The sequence below is a fragment of the Mirounga leonina genome, unplaced genomic scaffold (genome assembly GCF_011800145.1).
Source record: "Mirounga leonina isolate KUSES-001 unplaced genomic scaffold, KU_Mleo_1.0 Mir_168, whole genome shotgun sequence".
Classification (NCBI taxonomy): domain Eukaryota; kingdom Metazoa; phylum Chordata; class Mammalia; order Carnivora; family Phocidae; genus Mirounga; species Mirounga leonina.
The window spans coordinates 6,213,886-6,221,233 of record NW_023270426.1 but is presented as its reverse complement, the minus strand read 5'-3'; the positions used below and the strand labels follow the sequence as shown (position 1 = coordinate 6,221,233).

Below are 7,348 nucleotides of genomic sequence, written 5' to 3'. Positions count from 1 at the left end.
GATGGCTGCTAGTTCATAGTACCTTAAACTTCATACTCTCCTGAGCTATCTTACTCTCCTGAAATGGTAGCCTGCTCTGACTCTGTGGCACACATGCACTGGTGGATCTCCAGGCTGGAACAGACCAGGCAACAAGCCATACAACTGAAACAAATCTCCGTGGTCCTCAATCAGCTGGGAGTACTGCTCCCAGCTCTCTCTGATCTGCCTAGTAAAATATTTGTCTTTCCCCTAGTCACAGATCAGAAACCCAAATGCCTACAGTGATCTGACAGAGTAATCTGACAGAGTAATATAAATGACTGACCCTGGCAACGTGTAAGAAAAATCAACCACCAAATATTTTCAGTAATGTATTTAGAAATGTGCTGGTAAACTAGCTCTCTGGAAAGAAAACAAAACAAAACAATGAACAAAAACCTGACTTCTGGTGTTTTCCATTTTCCATGGTGTAAATATTCCTACCATTGGCTATTTTAAGTTACTAATGGTTAACAACTGGGTCAAGACATCTTGCTAAGTGAAATAAGCCAGTACAGGATAAATACTGCATGCTTCAACTTATATGAGGTATCTAAAAAGTCAAACTCATAGAAATAGAAAGTAAAATGCTGGTTGCCAGGGAATGGGAGAAGGTGGAAATGGAGAGTTACAGGTCAATAGGTATAAAGTTTCAGTTATGCAAGATGAACAAGTTCTAGAGATCTACTGTACAGCATTGTGCTCTTATGCACTTCAGAAATCTGTTAAGATGGTAGATCTCATTTTAAGTATGTTTACTACAATTTCAAAAAATCTTGAATATTTAAAAATTGGTCCTAAACAGAGTATAAAATGGACTCTAGCACACCACTGAAAATACAGTATTAGTACCTAAAACAATATATAATATATATACAACCTTAGGCTGTATTGTCAAATCTAAATCTAAAAACCAAATGTTGAAAAGTGCAAAAATTGTTTATCAATTATTTTTGGTTATTGGGTATTGTTGCCTGTGTACATGAAAAACAAAATCTGTAATTTTTGTGTGCTAAGATGGTGACATCAGTCTTGTATTTCACAGTGTGATGCATGGCACACATCTTCTTACATCCTTTAAATAGCACAATATTTAACTTCATTCAGTTTCATAACAATACACTATGTCTATTAACACATCTACTTCTAAACTTTAATATATCATTGCATAGTGGTCTTAATATTTACGGTAACATCTCTTAAAAATTTATAAAATGCTTAAATTCAAATTCAGCATCAAATTTCACTGCAGTTCAGTAACTTCAATTCACATGTCTTCCTTTACCCCAATACTGTAAATTGAAAAGATCTAATTGAATAATGCAGTTCATTTTCCAAGCTTAGACATTAGGGAACATTTTGAGGACTCTATACTTCAACTTTCAAATTTTGCATATTTACTTCAGGTTATAACTTTCTTTCCTGGTGACTGGAAGCATGGGAGAGGAGGCAAGATTCTTTGTTGTTAAATGATTTTCCCAATGATGGTTTTATTAGGAATTTATAAATGGTGCTATTTTTTTAATTCATAAAATTTATTCACTAGAGAATTTTTAAATTGACAGCAACATTCAGCGGAAAGTACAAAGAGTTCCTATGTACCTCCTTTCCTCACACCCCCAACCTTCCCCACTATTGACATCCTTCACTATGACGGTACATTTGTTACAACTGATGAACTTATTTGATATATTTCATATGTTTTTTAATAACTATTTTTGAATACCTTTTCAGAGAAACATCAAACTTAACTGAGATGGGATTTTAATATAAACTAAAAGCCCAAATCTTTCCTTCAATCTTCAATGTAAGCTGAAGCAAGGATGTGCCCTAGGATGATGTGAACAAGTTCATTTCTCCAATGGTACAATCTCCTGACAACAACTTGGATAAATCAAGACTGCCATATTCAACAGTAAATTCGCTGACAAAGGTGCTAAAATGTCCATGTCTGGAGCATGAGGAATCCCTACAGTTTATACTGTTTATTACCACACCTATGATATATTCCAATTTTTAGCCCAGAAAGATTTCTGTTAAATACTGAAAAATCAACTTAGTCCTTTGTCCTTTCACAATGTTACTATCTTAAAGTTTTGAATTAAGTCAGGTGTTATCACTAATTTTCATAGGAAAACCGTATCTAACATGTTTCCTAACTTTGCAGCTTTTTCTGTTCAAAGAAATAACAAATTTCTACTGTTGAAAGTTATATGGGCTTCAATGTACTAAAGTATTTTGTTCACATCAAAATTCTCATTTAAAACAGCAAGCAATTATGGGTAAAGATGTAATATATAGATACAGATACACTCACAAGATGCAATAATCAATACTAACAAACTATCTAACTCTTTCATGCTATTTTTCATATAGATCTCTTCCCTCATGAACAATTCCTAGTTAGACTTATAATCATGAATTATTTTACTACTTAGAATATATAACGTCACTTCTACTAACAGAAAACCTATATATAATCAAAATCTATAAAACAACTTGATGCCTATATTTTCAGTGAATCTGTGACTTCCAATCTGACCAAAATGAAGTAAAAGGCCTGAATTTACAGTATAAACTAAAAAGATAGGACCCTGAACAAAATATATGAAACAAAGGTTTTAAAGACATTGAACACTGGGCTACAAAGAAGACATGAGAAGCGAATCTGTCTGGGATTGTCCGTGTTGATTTCCTTGAGAGAGTTTCCAGGCTGAATCACAGAGAACAGAATCTGGGGTGGGCCTAGAACATTCCCGGAGATGAGGAGACAAGTCTGATACACCAGGAAAACAAAGAAACTAAATTTCAAAGAGCAGAGTATTAAAGAGAAGAAGTATAAACACAGAAAAGTCCACAGATTTTCATGAAGATTCTATGCAGTATTAAGCAGAGTTTGCTTGTGATGGGACTACCAGAGGGTAAGTGGAAAAAATACAACTGACAGATTAGAGGAAACAAGAATAGACACTCACAAAAGACTGAGAATAAAACCTGTTACCAAGAGCCAGACTGGAAAACCTCGTAATTCATGGGGGCATTGGATGGAAGATTGAGAACAGTCTTGCCTCAGATGTAGAAAATAATTATCCCTAGGCTAAATGTTATGCAAGTACTGCCCAAAAAATATTAAAGACAAGATCAAAGAATCAAAATTTACCCAAATAATTTAACCACATTCCAGAATAAAATTCAACTATAAGAATATAAAATGATCAAACACTCAAGAAGGTAAAAAATCGCAATGTCTGGTATCCAGTCAGAAATTAACAGGCGGGGGGCCTGGGTGGCTCATTTGGTTAAGCGTCTGCCTCCAGCTCAGGTCATGATACCAGGGTCCTGGGATGGAGCCCCACATTGGGCTCTCTGCTCAGCAGGGAGCCTGCTTCCCTCTCCCTCTGCCTGCCAGACTACCTACGTGTGCTCTCTCTCTTTGTCAAATAAATAAATAAAATCTTTAAAAAAAAAAATTAACAGGCATAGGGACGCCTGGGTGGCTCAATAGATTAAGTGTCTGTCTTTGGCTCAGGTCACAATCCCAGGGTCCTGGGATTGAGCCCCGCATCGGGCTCCTTGCTCAGCAGGGAGCCTGCTTCTCCCTCTGCCTGGCACTCCCCCTGATTGTGCTCTCTCTCTTTCTGACAAATAAATGAATAAAATCTTTAAAAAAAAAAAAAAAAAATATATATATATATATATATGGAAAATAAAGGAGTTCTAAAGACTTTGATAAAGATTAAAAAAAAAAGAAAAAGAAATTAGCAGGCATAAGAAGAAATGAGAAAAAAAACTACACAAAATGAGCAAAAAAAAAACCCAATCAATCAAAACTGACTCAGTGCTGACACAGATGATGGAATTAGCAGACCAGAACATTAAAATGGATATTATAACTGCATTCCATGTGCTCAAAAAGCCAGAAGACTAAACATGTTAAGAAAAACCTTGAAGGCATAAAAAAGACCATACTGAATTTATGATTAAAACTACAATGAGATTAATGAGATGAGATAAAACTAAGACATCTGAGAGGAGATATGCACTTGATAGGATTAAGAGCAGATTACACACTGTAGAAGAAAATATTAGTGAACCAATAGAGCAACATAAAGATCTCAGTACTCACTGTGATAGCACACATACTAAAACTAGAACAACAGAGAAAAGATTAGCAGAGCCCTTGCACAAAGATGACAAGTAAACTCATGAAGCATTCCATATTTTTAAAGATTCATAAAGAGAGGGTAAAAAATTATAGATGCCAGAGGGAAGTGAATGGGGGGGATGGAAGAAACAGGTAAAGGAGACTAAGGGGTACAACATATCAGTTATAAAATAGTCATGGGATGAAAAGTACAGCATAGGGAATACAATCAATAACACTATAATAACATTGCATGGTGACAGATGGTAAACTGCACTTATCATGGTGAACACTATGTAATGTATACGATTGTCAAATTATTATGCTCTAGAGTTGAAACTTTTATAACATGTATGTCAACTATACTTCAATTAAAAACTAAAAATTTAAAAAATAATCCCAAATGAGAACCAGAAAAATTTTTTTAAAAGACTTACAACCAAAAATGAACAGAGCATCAGTGACCTCTGGGACAATATGAAGTGACATATGCACGGTTAGAGTCTTTAAAGGAGGGGGAAAGAGGACAAAAAAGATATTTAAAGAAATAGTGGCTTAAAAATCTCCAAACTTGACAATAATTAAACAAGTAAAACTGAACAAAACCTAAGCACAAGAAACATGAAGAAAACTACATAAGGATGCGTCATGACCTAATTGCTCAAAAACAGTGATATAAAGAGAAAATCTTAAAAGCACTAGGAGAAAAAGACACATTACACACAGAAGAACAAAGATACGAATAACAACAGATCTCTTATCAGGAGCAGTGCAATATCTCTAAAGTATTCTAAGAAATACTTCAAAGTATTTTAGTACTGTCAACCTAGAATGTTATGCCCAAACTATCCCTCAAAAAGGAGATGAAATAAATATCTTTTCATTCAGACATACAAACACTGAAATAATTCATTTGCAACAGACTTGCACTGTAACAAATGTTAAATGAAGCCCTTAAGCATAGAAAATTTTATCGGATGAAAATGTGTAATTACACAAAGTAACGAAAACACACCAGAAGCGGTAATTTTGTAAGCATATATAAGATTTTTCCTACTGTTATTTAAATATATTTAAAAGAAAATTATTTAAACAAAAACAGTATGAATGTAGTGAGGGCTTTCGAAATCAAAAAGGCTTTTAATGAGGTGCAATCAAAAATGGAGGCTCTAACTGCTAGGATAAATGAGGCAGAAGAGAGATTTAGTGATATAGAAGACCAAAGGATGGAAAATAAAGAAGCTGAGAAAAAGAGAGATAAACAACTACTGGATCACGAGGGCAGAATTCGAGAGATGAGTGACACCAGAAGACAAAACAATATTAGAATAATTGGGATCCCAGAAGAAGAAGAAAGAGAGAGAGGGGCAGAAGGTATATTGGAGCAAATTAGAGCAGAGAACTTCCCTAAATTGGGGAAGGAAACAGGCATCAAAATCCAGGAGGCACAGAGAACCCCCCTCAAAATCAATAAAAATAGGTCAACACCCCAACATCTAATAGTAAAACTTACAAGTCTCAGAGACAAAGAGAAAATCCTGACAGCAGCTCAGGAGAAGAGATCTGTAATTTATAATGGTAGAAACATTAGACTGGCAACAGACCTATCCACAGAGACCTGGCAGGACAGAAAGGACTGGCAGGATATATTCAGAGCACTAAATGAGAAAAATATGCAGCCAAGAATACTATATCCAAATAGGCAGTCATTGAAAATAGAAGAAGAGATAAAAAGCTTCCAGGACAAACAAAAACTAAAGGAATTTGCAAACACGAAACCAGACCTACAAGAAATATTGGAAGGGGTCCTCTAAGCAAAGAGAGAGCCTAAAAGTAACATAGACCAGAAAGGAACACAGACAATATACGGTAACAGTCACCTTACAGGCAATACAATGGCACTAAATTCCTATCTTTCAATAGTTACCCTGAATGTAAAAGGGCTAAATCCCCAATCAAAAGACACAGGCTATCAGACTGGATTAAAAAACAAGACCCATCGATATGCTGTCTGCAAGAGACTCATTTTAGAACCAAAGACACCCCCAGATTGAAAGTGAGGGGGTGGAAAACCATTTACCATGCTAATGGACACCAAAAGAAAGCTGGGGTGGCAATCCTTATATCAGACAAATTAGATTATAAACCAAAGACTAATGAGAGATGAGGAAGGACACTATATCCTACTTAAAGGGTCTATCCAACAAGAAGATCTAACAATTGTAAATATCTATGCCCCTAACATGGTAGCAGCCATTTATATAAGCCAATTAATAACAAAAGCAAAGAAACACATCGACAACAATACAATAATAGTGGGGGACTTTAACACGCCCCTCACTGAAATGGACAGATCGTCTAAGCAAAAGATCAACAAGGAAATAAAGACTTTAAATGACACACTGGACCAAATGGACTTCACAGACATATTCAGAACATTGCATCCCAAAGCAATGGAATACACATTCTTCTCTAGTGCCCATGGAACATTCTCCAGAATAGATCACATCCTAGGTCATGAATCAGGTCTCAACTGGCACCAAAAGACTGGGATCATTCCCTGCCTATTTTCAGACCACAATGCTTTGAAACTAGAACTCAATCACAAGAGGAAAGTCAGAAAGAACTCAAATACATAGAGGCTAAAGAGCATCCTACTAAAGAATGAATGAGTCAACCAGGAAATTAAAGAAGAATTTTTAAAAATTCATGGAAACCAATGAAAATGAAAACACAACTGTTCAAAATCTTTGGGATGCAGCAAAGGCAGTCCTAAGGGGAAAGTATATAGCAATACAAGCCTTTCTCAAGAAACAAGAAAAGTCTCAATACGCAACCTAACCCTACACCTAAAGGAGCTGGAGAAAGAACAGCAAAGAAAGCCTAAACCGAGCAGGAGAAGAGAAATAATAAAGATCAGAGCAGAAATCAATGAAATAGAAACCAAATGAACAGTAGAACAGATCAACAAAACTAGGAGCTGGTTCTTTGAAAGAATTTACAAGATTGATAAACCCCTGGCGAGACTTATCAAAAAAAGAAGAGAAATGACCCAAATAAATAAAATCATGAATGAAAGAGGAGAGATCACAACCAACACCAAAGAAATACAAACAATTTTAAGAACATATTATGAGCGGGCGCCTGGGTGGCTCAGATGGTTAAGCGTCTGCCTTCGGCTCA

The 7,348-nt window shown here is 35.6% G+C and overlaps 1 non-coding gene across 1 annotated transcript; it reads left to right on the top strand.

Annotated features, from left to right (window-relative positions):
* The first annotated feature begins 4,139 nt into the window (after positions 1 to 4,139).
* LOC118017195 lies at positions 4,140 to 4,246 on the top strand. The gene has a single exon (XR_004681065.1). It is a non-coding gene; the product is annotated as a U6 spliceosomal RNA (small nuclear RNA).
* The last annotated feature ends 3,102 nt before the right edge of the window (positions 4,247 to 7,348 follow it).